The sequence below is a fragment of the Schistocerca nitens genome, chromosome 4 (genome assembly GCF_023898315.1).
Source record: "Schistocerca nitens isolate TAMUIC-IGC-003100 chromosome 4, iqSchNite1.1, whole genome shotgun sequence".
NCBI lineage: Eukaryota > Metazoa > Arthropoda > Insecta > Orthoptera > Acrididae > Schistocerca > Schistocerca nitens.
This window is the reverse complement of record NC_064617.1, coordinates 43,055,024-43,071,091: the sequence shown is the minus strand read 5'-3', so window position 1 is coordinate 43,071,091 and position 16,068 is coordinate 43,055,024.

The window sequence follows — 16,068 nt, the reverse complement described above, 5'->3', positions numbered from 1 at the left end:
CTAACCTAATTTGCTCAGCATCACCCGATTTAATTCCACTACATTCTATTATCCTCATTTTGCTTTTGTTGATGTTCATCTTATATCCTCCTTTCAAGACACTGTCCATTCTGTTCAACTGCTCTTCCAAGTCCTTTACTGTCCCTGACAGAATTACAATGTCATCGGCGAACCTCAAAGTTTTTTTTTTCTTCTCCATGGATTTTAATACGTACTCCGAATTTTTCTTTTGTTTCCTTTACTGCTTGCTCAATATACAGAATGAATAACATCGGGGAAAGGCTACAACACTGTCTTACTCCCTTCCCAGCCACTGCTTCCCTTTCATGTCCCTCGACTCTTATAACTGCCATCTGGTTTCTGTACAAATTATAAATACCCTTTCGCTCCCTGTATTTTACCCCTGCCACCTTTAGAGTTTGAAAGAGAGTATTCCAGTCAACATTGTCAAAAGCTTTCTCTAAGTCTACAAATGCTAGAAACATAGGTTTGCCTTTCCTTAATTTTTCTTCTAAGATAAGTCATAAGGTTGGTATTGCCTCACGTGTTCTAGTATTTCTACGGAATCCAAACTGATCTTCCCTGAGGTCAGCTTCTACTAGGTTTTCCATTCATCTGTAAAGAATTCATGTTAGTATATTGCAGCTGTGGCTTATTAAACTGATAGTTCGGTAATTTTCACATCTGTCAACACCTGGTTTCTTTGGGCTTAGAATTATTATATTCTTCTTGAAGTCTGAGGGTATTTCGACTGTTTCATACATCTTGCTCACCAGATGGTAGAGTTTTGTCAGGACTGGCCCTCCCAAGGCAGTCAGTAGTCCAATGGAATGTTGTCTACTCCGGGGCATTGTTGCGACTCAGGTCTTTCAATGCTCTGTCAAACTCTTCTCACAGTGTCGTATCTCCCATTTCATCTTCATCTACATCCTCTTCCATTTCCATAATATTGTCCTCAAGTACATTGCCCTTGTATAGGCCCTCTATATACTCCCTCAACCTTTCTGCTTTCGCTTCTTTGCTTAGAACTGGGTTTCCATCTGAGCTCTTGATGTTCATACAAGTGGTTCTCTTTTCTCCAAAGATCCCTTTAATTTTCCTGTAGGCAGTATCTATCTTACCCCTAGTGAGATAAGCCTCTACATCCTTACATTTGTTCTCTAGCCATCCCTGCTTAGCCATTTTGCACTTCCTGTCGATCTCATTTTTGAGACTTTTGTATTTCTTTTTGCCTGCTTCATTTACTGCATTTTTATATTTTCTCTTTTCATCAATTAAATTCAATATTTCTTCTGTTACCCAAGGATTTCTTCTAGCCCTCGTCTTTTTACCTACTTGATCCTCTGCTGCATCACTACTTCATCCCTCAAAGCTACCCATTCTTCTTTCACTGTATTTCCTTCCCCCATTCCTGTCAATTGTTCTCTTATCCTCTCCCTGAAACACTGTACAACCTCTGGTTCTTTCAGTTTATCCGGGTCCCATCTCCTTAAATTCCCACCTTTTTGCAGTTTCTTTAGTTTTAATCTACGGGTCATAACCAATAGATTGTGGTCAGAGTCCACATCTGCCCCTGGAAATGTCTTACAATTTAAAACCTGGTTCCTAAATCTCTGTCTTACCATTATATAATCTATCTGATACCTTTTAGTATCTCCAGGGTTCTTCCATGTATACAACCTTCTTTAATGATTCTTAAACCAAGTGTTAGCTATGATTAAGTTGTACTCTGTGCAAAATTCTACAAGGCGGCTTCCTCTTTCATGTCTTAGCCCCAATCCATGTTCACCTACTACGTTTCCTTCTCTCCCTTTTCCTACTACCGAATGACTATAAAATTTTCGTCATCCTTCACTATCTGAATAATTTCTTCTATTTCATCATACATTTCTTCAATTTCATCATCATCTGCAGAGCTAGTTGGCATATAAACTTGTACTACTGTAGTGGTGTGGGCTTTGTATCTATCTTGGCCACAATAATGCGTTCACTATGCTGTTTGTAGTAGCTTACCCACATTCCTATTTTCCTATTCATTATTAAACCTACCCCTGCATTACCCCTATTTGATTTTGTGTTTATAACCCTGTAGGCACCTGACCAGAAGTCTTGTTCCTCCTGCCACCGAACTTCACTAATTCCCACTATATCGAACTTTAACCTATCCATTTCCCTTTTTAAATTTTCTAACCTACCTGCCCGATTAAGTGATCTGACATTGCACGCTCCAATCTGTGGAACGCCAGTTTTCTTTCTCCTGATAACGACATCCTCTTGAGTAGTCCCCGCCCGGAGAACCGAATGGGGGACTATTTTACCTCCGGAATATTTTACGCAAGAGGACGCCATCATCATTTAATCATACAGTAAAGCTGCATGCTCTCGGGAAAAATTACGGCCGTAGTTTCCTCTTGCTTTCAGCCATTCGCAGTACCAGCACAGCAAGGCCGTTTTGGTTATTGTTACAAGGCCAGACCAGTCAATCATCCAGACTGTTGCACTTGCAACTACTGAAAAGGCTGCTGCCCCCCTTCAAGAACCACACGTTTGTCTGGCCTCTCAACAGATACCCCTCCATTGTGGTTGCACCTACAGTACAGCTACCTGTATCGCTGAGGCACACAAGCCTCCACACCAATGACAAGGTCCATGGTTCATGGGGGGAGGAGACAGATGGTAGGAATAGGCTTTCACCATTAGTGGACACCTCTTCATATGAAAGGTGTAGTGCTATCATAATCCGTGGTCCAGTACACAAGAAGAGACTGGCCACCTCCTTGGCACTGGTAAGCTCCTTAGATTGTAGGGCATGCCTCAGTTGCCACACACAACATAAGTGGTGGAAATGTCTGCATTTAAATGAAGGTCGTCTCAAGTGCAACCACAGTAGCCACATTACTGACGTCTGTGCTACGGAGTGTAATGTTAACAATGTTGCCTAGTTGTCAATTAACAAATTTTCCATGCCTCACTCACAAATCTGGTAAACAGCTCACAATCTTGTCCATTTTGAGATACTCGGTTGTGTTTAAGCTTGATGTTGGTGCTGTGGCCTTGTCGGTAAATGTGCCATACGTATCATGAGCTGTGTAGAATTTAACAAGAAAAGTATCTCCTATAGTTGCCAAAGAGTTCCATTAAGAGGTCAACTGGTTGTGGCAGCAGAATATGAGAATCTGGAGCACCAAGTAACATTCCTGGTCGTCAATTCCTCTTTGGCAACAAATAATTGTGGATTTGACACTTTCACAGCATTTTGATTTCAAGGTTGTTGATAATGTTAATGTAATGTCACCAGTTATTTCTTTTCATGACAATGAATCACTTTCGCAGTTCCGTAAACAGCTGAGCAAACGCTGGGTAAAGCAAGTGATTTTCTGGCCCACATTCAGCTTAAGTGGCCTGGGAACACACAGTTTTCCTATGCTTGTACTTTGCCATTTGCTATGAAAGTTGTAGTTGACACTGAATTAGCCAAATTAAAGGAATTAAGGGTTATTTTGATTGCAGCATTGAGTGAGTGGGCAACGCCATTAATGTTGGTTAAAAAATCCAATGCAGGAATGGGTTATATGGCTGTTTTATAGCCACAATTAAAACTCAGAGGTGGAAATTCATCCAATACCTGTCACTAAGGAGATACTGGTGGTGGCTGGTGGACATTATTTTTCTAATGTTGATTTGAGAGACCCATATCTGCAGTTGCTCATTATTAATATAAGTTTAGCAGATTGCTTTTTGCTGTTCCTACTGTTTGAGAATTTCATCAAGCAGAGAGTTCGCCATACCGTGAATTGTGCATCTTATCTGGATGATTTAATTTTCAGAGGTGCCACCAGCAGTTTCAGAACTTACAGGGGGTGTTTCAAGCGTGGAGGACAGTGGTATGCATTGTAGGTGGGGAAATTGTACATTTTTGCACCCAGTGTCAAGTATTAAGCCCATGCCTCAAGTAATGACTACTTTTTAGCAATTGATTAACAGCCCATACATCAGAACGTGAAGGAGCTGTTGTTGTTCCTTACCAAGGGGAACTAGTATAACAAATCCAAACAAAATGCAGTTGTCATCTCTCAGCCTCTGTCAGCTCCATAAGAAAGATGCAAAGTTTGTTTGGTCAGACACTTTTCAGAATGCCTTTTTGTGGTTGAAACATAGTTTATGTTCCTTGCGTTAGTACCTTTAATCCCAGAAAACCTTAATACTGGCTGCTGATGCATCACAGCAGATAAGTATCTTTGGACCTAAAGCCCTTCCCCCTACCTAAAAGAATTAATCCCTGATACAGGTGGTGTTAAAGAGCTTTGTTTCTCTGTATGGCTCCAGATTGCAGTTGGTCATGTATCGTAAACAGGTAGTACCATTGAGCAATATCTCTCAACAATTATTATGATGATATCCAATTCTGGCCCAACACCTAGCATGCTAATGCCAATACATTGTCCCAGTTGCCTGTGGGTCCTGATATGGAGTTTGATAGGGAAAAAACAATTTGTTTTATCACTTACAATATTATAAAAACACTGAAAGGTCAGTTGTGATTACCTGCTCACCTTTCCACAGATGGCCATCCCGTTTTTGACCTTATTTCAGTATGAAAGAGTGGATCAGTCTGTCATTCAATCTTGTCGCTTCAATTGGACAATGAATGCAATGTTGTAGTTACACCTTCACCTTGTCCACACATCCTCTGGTTCCTGCATCCATCTCACCAGGGCACGTCTCGCATGAAAGCATTAAGTTGATGGCATATATATTGACCTGAGATAATCTGCTACGTTGATTGTCAGGTGAGGTTGTGTCGTGCCTATTCACGGAACTGAGCGACCACTCCCCAGAAGTTTTCACCTTGCCCTCAACTGGCTAAGACAGGGAGGTAGAGGACATTCAGATTTTTCCAATCCCTTTCCTGGGGAAATTTGGTTGATACTAGTGGACCTCTGGTCCCACTTCCCCTACTTGCACGGATGTCAACAGCAACAGTGAGATCCACCAGCAGTGAGAGGGTGCACCAGCCATCCTGTTCTCTCACAACTGCCAGGTCACAGCTTCAGGGTTTGATACATTCTGTCACAGCAGTGGTATGTAGCACCTGATCACCACCATTGAACTGGAGGTGGAGTGGAAGGTCAGGATATTTAAGACGTAAGTGTGGAAGGTGCTGCAAATGATGCTGGTAAATGATGATCTTCCACAGTTGTTAGCCATATACTGTGTTATCCTGGTGAATGGCTATAGTCAGAAGGAATTTGTTGTGGGGACTGGGTGTTGAAAACACAGACTGACACTTTCCCATTTTTATTAAAACTAAATACTCATCATAAAATCATCAATCATTATCTCTTTCTTTGGTTACACTTCCTGTGGATTATATGTCCCAGTGGACATTTAGCATAATTGCTTTTTAAAATTTTAATGTGCTTGAAGTTATTTAATCAAAAAACTGTAAAAGTGTAATGACCATTTGCACAATTAAAATGTACTTGAAACTGCTTGAACAGGAAAACTGTAAAACAATGATTATTTACACAACTCAGTATAACAAGCAAAATTTTCTATTAATCATGGAATAGTGATTAAGGAATTTTTCTCATAAATTTGTGACCACACCTTGCACAGTAGGCGATGTAAGCATCTCACGTACTGTTAAAAATAAGGTAGACTTCAACAACACTTAATTACCATCACTTGAAAAGGCTCAGTAAATTTCTTTTGATCACCTCTCATTTGACAACCCATGTGCCATAGTTGCCTCAGCCGCTACACAGACAGCTACTGTGCAGCATACAGTGGCAAATGGCAATGAACTAGTACTAGTGGCAATATTGACTGGAGGTCCACAAATGTTAAATTTTATTAGATAATCTGATAACAAGCTTACCAAGTTGTGAGATAATTAGTCACATCACTAACAGTTTAGACTCCTAAACATAATTTTTCTACAATGACTCAGTGATCACACATTATAGTTTTGAAAGAGAGAAAGCTTTTGACAATGTTGACTGGAATACTCTCTTTCAAATTCTAAAGGTGGCAGGGGTAAAATACAGGGAGCGAAAGGCTATTTACAATTTGTACAGAAACCAGATGGCAGTTATGAGTCGAGGGGTATGAAAGGGAAGCATTGGTTGGGAAGGGAGTGAGACAGGGTCGTAGCTTCTCCGTGATGCTATTCATTCTGTATATTGAGCAAGCAGTGAAGGGAACAAAAGACAAATTCGGAGTAGGTATTAAAATCCAAGGAGAAGAAATGAAAACTTTGAGGTTCACCGATGATGATGTAATTCTGTCAGGGACAGCAAAGGACTTGGAAGAGCAGTTGAACGGAATGGACAGTGGTTTGAAAGGAGGATATAAGATGAACATCAACAAAAGCAAAATGAGGATAATGGAATGTAGTGGAATTAAATCGGGTGATGCTGAGCAAATTAGGTTAGGAAATTAGGTTAGGAAATGAGACACGTGAAGTAGTAAAGGAATTTTGCTATTTGGGGGGCAAGATAACTGATGATGGTCAAAGTAGAGAGGATATAATATATAGACTGGCAATGGCAAGGAAAGTGTTTCTGAAGAAGAGAAATTTGTTAACATCGAGTCTCAGGAAGTCATTTCTGAAAGTATTTGTATGGAGTGTAGCCATGTATGGAAGTGAAACATGGACGGTAAATAGTTTGGACAAGAAGAGAATAGTAGCTTTCGAAATGTGGTGCTACAGAAGAATACTGAAGATTAGATGGGTAGATCACATAACTAATGAGGAAGTATTGAATAGGATTGCGGAGAAGAGAAGTTTGCGGCACAACTTGACCAGAAGGAGGGATCGGTTGGTAGGACATGTTCTGTGGCATCAAGGGATCACCAATTTATTATTGGAGGGCAGCATAGAGGGTAAAAATCGTAGAGGGGACCAAGAGATGAATACACTAAGCAGATTCAGAAGGATGTAGGTTGCAGTAGGTACTGGGAGATGAAGAAGCTTGCACAGGATAGAGTAGCATGGAGAGCTTCATCAAACCAGTTTCAGGACTGAAGACCACAACAACAACAACAACAACAATATATATCATTAGAACTTTACATCTGACACACAGTTACCTCAAACATCATGTGCTAATAACATGTATAAAACAACCAACTTTTTTGTGTGGATACTGCTACAGCATATTTAAGTATCAAACTGTACATACATCTGTATTTGATTGTTTGTCACTGTAATGTGAACCTGTAAAATCACTGTGCTTATATCACACAGGAACACCTCATTCCACATGCATCTGCTCAGATCTTGCATTCACAAACATATAATGAGAATGGTTATGGTGAAGTGAGAAACAGCTTGATGTAACATAAGAATTACACATGTTCCTAAAAAGAGTAAATTTTGTTATGGAATCACAACTGTTAGCAGCAAAATGATGACAGAATACTGATTTGTCACCACGTATACATGTAGGCTGCAAAACTAGAAATGTAGACAAATGTCATACAGCAGTAATATAGGTGTAGAACACACAGTTAGAGGTAAAGCCTTTATCCTCTGCTGTCCATATGTCACCCAGCAGTCTGTGGACAATTTGCATACAGTCCATACTGAGCTCACCCAGGAGAACCTGTTGTCTCCTCGTGCCAACTTACACAGACTTCCAATCTACAAATATAGCTCCAGTTTCTGGCACAGTATAGCACCACCCCCAAATGTCAAAGATGCTTGCTATCACAAATTTGCCACTCTGTGGCACACTGTTTGGCAATAATGAGTGTAAAAGACACGGGAAGCTATTACAACAGTGACACCAGCTTTGCCAACTGCCACCTAAGGAGCTAACTCCAGGGCTTACAACTTGTACAGAGAATGTCGGTATTTTGTCTCAGTGTATAAGACTGTGGGACCCATGACCCTACACCACAATTATTACTTAATGTTGCAGCAGCATTCATCGTACACAGTGCAGTAATTGCAACTGACGGCAGTTGCTTCGCTACCTCTGTAGCCACATGAGCAGCCCACTGAACAAGGCAAATAAGAGTTGTCACATTTCAAGCTGTATTTTGGGGCAGCAGCTACGCTTCTGGCACATCTCCCCCTCCCCCCCCCCCAACCCCCACCCACCAACTGCTTAAGACAGAGGTATGGGCATCATTGGCCTTATATCTCCATTAAAGGGGGAGGAGTTGGCCATCCACACCTGTAGATCATGCCATGGCAATGAAGACCATGGAAACAGTGATGCTGGCAGACAATGAACTGATTATGGTGGCTCCCGACAGGGTACACCCCGTCTGTGTGTATTGCAAAAAGTCTCTGCTATCTGAGGAAGAAGGTACGGTGACCACTGACATTCAGTAATTTTGCATTCATTAGCTTAGAAACCAGACTGACTGATTACTTTGCCACACATGAATGGTTGCTTCCATAGGGGAATCTCTCTCTTAGTTTGCACTCTTGACGAGTTAGGTGTACTTCTGGTGTTCATGGACTGTGCAAAGTTTTAGTTGGTAACTTTTCCTTTAGGAGTGGTCAGTTTCCTGACTGATTAAAGTACTCGGCAGTGAAGCCACTTTATAAAAAGGGAGACAGGGATAATGTTGACAATTTTGGACCTATTTCTATGCCATTGGTGTTTGCAAAAGTTATCGAGAAGTTTGTATATACAAGGTTACTGGAGCATTTAAATTCACATAATTTGCTGTCGAATGTACAGTTTGGTTTTAGAAATGTTTTAACAACTGAAAATGCTATATTCTCTTTCCTCTGTGAGGTTTTGGATGGATTAAATAAAAGGTTTCGAATGCTAGGTGTTTTCTTTGATTTGACAAAGACTTTTGACTGTGTTGACCACAAAATATTACTGCAGAAGTTGGACCATTATGGAGTAAGGGGAGTAGCTTACAATTGGTTCATGGCTTACTTTAAGAACAGAAAGCAGAAGGTAATTCTCCACAATATTGTGTGGTAGTGATGTTCAGTCCGAATGGGGCACTGTTAAGTGGGGCGTTCCCCAAGGGTCAGTGCTGGGGCCACTGCTGTATCTTATTTATATAAATGATATGCCTTCTAGTATTACAGGTGGTTCAAAAATATTTCTGTTTGCTGATGACACCAGCTTGGTAGTGAAGGATGTTGTGTGTAATATTGAAACAGTATCAAGTAATATAGTTCATGAAATAAGTTCGTGGCTTGTGGAAAATAATTTGATGCTAAATCACAGTAAGACTCAATTTTTACAGTTTCTAACTCACAATTTAACAAGAACCAATATTTTGATCAGACAGAATGGGCATATTATAAGTGAGACGGAACAGTTAAAGTTCCTAGCCATTCAGATAGATAGTAAGCTGTCGTAGAAAGCCCATGTTCAGGATCTTGTACAGAAACTAAATGCTGCTTTATTTACCATTAGAACAGTATCTGAAATAAGTGACAGTTCAACACCAAAAATGATCTTAAATCCAGCCATTAAGGAATCTGAAAACATTAGTCCTGTGAAATGGTGTATGCTCCTCATCATCATCATCCTGAAAGCTATGGATCAAGCCAGTCTGCTAAGTGCAATATTTATTCACTTCTGAAAGCATTTGACTTGGTGCCATACCAATGCCTACTAACAAACGTACAGCTGTATATGGTACTGATTGAATCTTGTGACTCAGTTGGCGGTTTTTCAATAAGGAGGATGCAGCATGTTACTTCAAATAGTGTGTAATCAATAGATAAGCTCCCAGGGGGCTCACCACACTTTGGTGAGTTTTTGCTTGGCTGTCATTAGGCCCTAGCCTTTGCAGCACCTCTTTCCTTCATGCTGCATGTCTATGTTTCTGTTATTCTCTTTCCCCTCCTTTGGGCAACATGCCTCAGCTATTTTTGGGATTGTTTTCTGAAGTGTTGGTAGTCCGACATCAGAACAGTCCTCCATCTAGAATGGGATTTTCACCCTGCAGTGGAGTGTGTGCTCTTATGAAACTTCCTGGCAGATTAAAGCTGTGTGCCAGACTGAGACTCAAGTAGAGCCTCAGTCCAGTACACAGTATTAATCTGCCAGGAAGTTTCAGTCCTCCATCAGTTTTTTCCTCCGTTCTATGTTCACTGTATTTTCCCCTCCCTCCACTTGTGCATTTGAGGTATCTCTTTCTCTCTTCTTCCTCCCTGAATGCTTATGAAGGCCAGTCCATGTACATGGCATGTATCAGGTGACTGGGTTATGTGTAATTCCCTGCCCCGGGTCAACAGGTAGGGTTTGCACATACCCCTGGTATAGGCCAGACCCCAGGAGGGGTGATTGCAAGAGCTCTTACCATCCCAATTGCTAATTGGTCCCTCTGTCAGGAGATACAGATGCATGACCTGAGGTGGAAACAGTTACCTAAGGTGGCTGAGCCGCCGTGAGAGACCTCCAGAAGGTGTGCACTGTAGGGGACGCTAAGAATCAAGGCAGATTTTTTTTTTTTTCCAGTGGGCCAATCTTCTCCTCCTCAGTCTACATCTAGTACATGTAAATGGATCCAATGTGTTTCCCATTTGCATCTCTGTTCCTTGTGTCATGTACTGAATCTCAATCTTCAGCTACAGTTAATCCATTCATTACTCTGAAAGTCCTGCTCTCATGCACTTTGCCTTTGGAGACAGTTTTTGATTTTTGAGCCCAACGACTGCTTACAACCTCACTCTCCCACAGCCATCCTATTTATGTCAAGGATCATTGTGCAAAGAATTCTACATACAATGTTATTTACAACTGGCTGCTTGATAATCTGGTGGGGGAGGTGGAATCCAACATTATCTCTCTGCTCAGAGCACCACTACAGGCCATTGGGTAATGAAAGAGGTCAAAGCAAATTTGCTGCCTACATGCTCTCTCTTTCTCACATTTGCTGAACTATTGTTTCTATCAAAGATTAAATTGGGTTACAAAGTTATCACAGTTTGACTGTACATTCTGAAACCACTGCACCTTAACCAAACTTGCATGTGCTCTTGAAACACAGAAAAATGTGTTACTTGTGGTAGAGATGCTCAGAAGGTTATTTTCCTGCCTCTTCCTCCCAGCTGTATCAATTGTAATGATGACCAAGCCACCTCATCTCACAAGTGTCCCATGTATCTCAATGAAAGGGCCACCCAGGAGACGCAAGAGAAAGAAAATATACCTGACCGTGTTTCAGGTAAGTTGTTGGCTACTCATACGCCCTGCATTTTACCATCTGGCACTTACAGGACTGCTCTTGCTAGGAGTCACTCCACAGAGAACGTGTCCGTACAGACTTGCAACCTGTAATTCACTATTGCTGTTGCGAAATTGCCCAGTATTGTGGTAGTGTCCCCATCTCCTTCACCCACAGCTCTTACACAAATTCGAGCTATTATTTACCATGCAGTATCCATTTACTGACTCCAACCCCCATCTACATGTAATCCCAATTAACAGCTTCCGAAGGCTGATTAGAGGCTTTACTCCCTCCTGACTATGTTCTGTGAAATCATCACCCCAGTCATGATGACCAGATAGAGTTTCTTATGAACATTATCTTCACTGATGCAGAATGTTGCATGCCTCACAGTTCTTTACCACACTGTGTCCTTGTCCGCCAGTGGACTGAGGCATGCTGTGATGCAATTCACATGCAGAGAAGCGCTCTCCCCTTTATTACCCATTATCCTATGATGGCAAAATGTATTCATTATAAACTGTTCATGTGCAGTGTCATTGCTTTCTTTGGGGTTGCAAGAAAGGTAAATTGATTTCTTGCACTAATTCTTTTAATAGTTTCACTCCCTCTTCTATCATGGGGGGCAACCTGCATTGACTGTCTGTGATGGTGGTCTATTGGGAGATGACCAGCCTGACCATAGCAGATGACGTCATTGTGGACACTATACCTATCTCCAACAGCGTGGGCCAGTATTTTGTGGAAATTGAGAGCTGTAATCACTGTCAACACAACTTCCTCCTTTGGAAATGAATGAAAGTAGCTTGCTGATATTCTTCCCCTCTCAGAATCGTGAATGCTACAATGCCACCATTTCATGCTCTCATCTTATCCCAATCCTCCACCCCAGGGCCAGACACTGTTCACATTCAGATGTTGCAGCACCTTTCTCTTGTGGGCAATCACTTTCTCCTTCATAGTTACACGCCCTTTTTGGCAGATGACGTGTTTTCCCAATACTGGCAGAGCCACTGTCATATCCATGCCCAGTAAGGATAAACACCTTTCTTCTAGCTACCACTCCGTTACCCTCACTAGCCCTGTTCGCAGGATGATTGGATGTATGATTCGTGGTCAGCTGGCGTGGTGCCTGGAGTCTTGCAATATACTAACCACTGCACAGTGTGGATTTCGTGCATGCTGCTCTGCAGCTGACCATCTCATAACATTGTTACCACATGTCATGAATAGCTTCATGCAGAAATAAGACTGTGGTCAGGCTTTTTGATTTGGAGAAAGCCTATGACACGTGCTCGAGGACATGTACCCTCTGTACCCAATACACATGGGGCTTCCCATGATTCGTGCCCCATATTGTGTAGAATTTTTTAAGACCGAATTTCCAAGATATGTGTTGGTTCACCATTGTTGGATACATTTATCCAGGAGAACAGGGTGCCTTGCGTAAGTGCCATTAATACTACTGTGGCCTGTTTCCCTTCAGGCATTAACCCAACTGTGGCCTGCTCCCCCATGCATCAGGCTTTGCTATCGTCATTAGCCCTATTAGAGCCTACCCCCCACCCCACTCAAGCATTTGCCCTACTACACTCTGATTCCCTCAGGCATCTTTGCTGTCACCCCTGCGGGTCCAGGCATTAGAATAGGCCCGAGGTATTCCTGTCTGTCGTATGAGGTGACTAAAAGCAGTTTCATATAGTTCGGACTTTGTGATGGTCCCCTGTAGGGTTTGACCTCTATTGTTCTACACTTTCATGAAGAGCGAGCCAATAGGGTAAGGACACCTTACAAGGTGCATCGTGTCCATCATGCATTGTGATCTTTAGCCCACTTACTCATCGTCACATTGCAGTCCTGCCCATTCTCCATCTCTTGGGTGAAGACAGATTCATGGGTGTGTGTTCCACCATGCTCTATACAGTGTTGATTTCTGCATCGATGATGACCATGGGCTTCTTTGAACCTGATAACCAGCATGGAAGCCAGTCAATTGTGGTGGGGCCCCCATGTACCCTGTTGGTTGTAGCCTCCTGACCACACAGGGATTTCTCTGCTGATGCCTGCACCGTTAACTCCCCACGTATGCCAAGGGGTAGATGCCCATCCCCCTGGGGCATCGGGACACCCAGCAATGGCTATCCTACCAGGTGGCTTTTGCTGCGGATGAGTGGTGCCCATGGGGAGGGCCCCTGGTCGGAGTGGGTGGCCTCAGGGCAGATGACATGTGATGAAGCATAGTCCATCATCTCTTGCTGGTGGTGAAACACCAGCAGTCTCTAAGTGATCACGAGCTCAATTCAATCCACAGAACTACGAGCCCAAATCATTCCTCTCGCTGGCCACACAATTGGAGGAACATCAGGCTAAAGGTGGCAGTGGATCTTATTTACCCCAGTACCTTGTATGTTCGACAGCTGATAGGGAATCTTTCGTGACAATGAAGCCTCAAATTTTAGTTGAGCATTTAGAGGAAAAGTTCAGAGATGTGGAGGGTTTGTCCAAAATGAGATTTGGGTCAGTCTTGATTAAAACATCATCCTCTGACCAGGCACGGGAGTTTCGCACTTGCAACAAGCTGGGAGATGTTTCTGTAACCCTCGCGCCTCATAAGAGCTTAAATATGGTCAGGGTATCGTATTACACAGAGACCTTCTTTTGCAGTCCGACAATGAACTGGATGTCAATTTAGAGTGGTGAAGTGTACATTTCATCCAGTGTGTCCACCATGGTCAGAAGGATAATCAGGTTGCCAGTGGTGCCTTCACCTTGGCCTTTGAGGGTGATAGGTTGCCTGAAAATGTCAAGGTGATGGTCTACCAGTGTGATGTAAAGCCCTGTATCCCTCCTCTGATGCTGTGCTGTAAGTGCTGGAAGTTTAGCCGTATGTCTTCCTGCTGTACTTCCAGTGTCACATGCCGAGATTGCAAACACCCATCACATCCCAATACTCCATGTGCCCCGCCTCCCATCTGTGTCAGCTGTGGAGAGCACCATTCGCCTTGCTCCCCTGACTGTAGGATTCTCCAGAAAGAAAGGAAAATCATAAAGTTCAAGACTCTGGACAGATTGACGTAAATTAAGGCTAAGAGAAAATTTGAATGCCTGCATCCTGTGTGTTTGACATGATCTTATGCCGCTGCTACAACAGTTCTGGCACCATCAGCTCCATCAACCCATATCACCTCTCAGAGCCGGAAGACTACACCTGCACCCTTGATGGTGGGGGGCATTTCCCTCCCTGTTACTCCTGCAGAAACTACTTCAGCACCAAGACCCCACCCCCACCCATCGGCTACTCTAGCTTGGAAGGGGCCCTTTGTGTCACTCCATTCCCAGATTTCTTTTAGTGGGAAAGACAACACTTGCAAGTGGCTGAAGATCCCAAAAGCAGCTGGTAGTACAGCCTCACGCTCATCCTCAGTCCTGGACACTGAGCCAGTGAAGTCCTCCCAGCTTGCGAAACCCAAGGAGCAGCAAGAGAAATCCAAAAAGAAAATGCCTAAGACCAAGGAAATTGCGGTGGCACCAACACCTCTGCTACCTATAAGCTCTGCGACTAAGGATGGGGTGGAGATTTTGGCGTCCGCTGGGGACCTAGATATTGTCAGAACCTCAGACACAATGGATATAGACTGCTCAGGCAATAAATTGGTGGCAGCAGGTGCCTCAGTCGTAAACTGCCTCATTGAATGCTCCATGCCTCCCAGGCTCACGACGTCATCCTCCAGTGGAATTGCGGCGGTTTTTTCCACCACCTGGCTGAGCTACGGCAACTGTTAAACTTTACACCTACTATCTGCATTGCCCCACAGGAAACCTGGTTCCCAGCAATGCGGATCCCTGCCCTGCGTGGCTGTAAGGGATATTACAGGAGCCGTAGTGAGTATAAAAGAGTGCCTGGTGGAGTTTGCATTTATGTCCTAAACTCGGTGTGTAGTGAACGTGTGCTTCAAACCCCCTCTTTAAGCTGTGGGTGTCAGAATAATGACGACACAGGAAATAACTTTCTGGAGTGAATATCTTCCTCAAGTTGGTGCAGTATGCCTGAATACTTTAGCCGCAATGATTAACTCCCCAAACCTTTCCTACTTCTGGGAGATTTTAATGCCCATAACCCCTTGTGGGGTGCTACCATCCTTACTAGCCAAAGCAGAGATGTTGAAACTTTACTGTCCCAATTCGATCTGCCTCTGTAAATACTGTTGCTGCTTCATGGTAGTACTTGGCCATTGATTTATGAATTTGCAGCCCAGGACTTCTCCCATCTATCCTACGGAGAGCACATGACGACCTGTGTGGTAGTGACCACTTCCCCATCTTCCTGTCACTGCCCCAGTGTCAGGCACATGGACACCTGCCCAGATGGGCTTTGAACAAGTCAGAATGGGGAACTTTCACCTCTGCTGTCACTGTTGAATCTCCCCCACACGCTAACATTGATGAGATGGTTGAGCAAGTGACCATCACAATTGTTTCTGCAACAGAAAATACAGTTCCTCGCTCTGCAGAGTGTCTGAGGCAGAAGTCAGTCCCTTGGTGATCGCCAGAAGTTGCTGAAGCAATTTAGGTGTATTGGTGTGTATGTGTTCACTAGCTTATGAAACAGAAGGAGAAGTATTGGGAGAGATACATCTTGACCATTGGGTGCCACACGGCGCGTTCCCAAGTATGGGCTGAGATCTAACGTCTTTTCAGGTACCAGGCCACAACAGCTGTTACCATAAATGGCGAATTTTGTACTGACACAAACACGATTGCCGAGCCTTGTGCCGAGTCCTTTGCCGGAGAACTATCCGTCCACGTTCACACGGAAGCTGGAAGGGAACATCCTCTCATTCACTACACGCTGCATTGAATCCTAAAACACCCCATTTACAGAGTGGGAGCTCCTCAGTGCCCTTG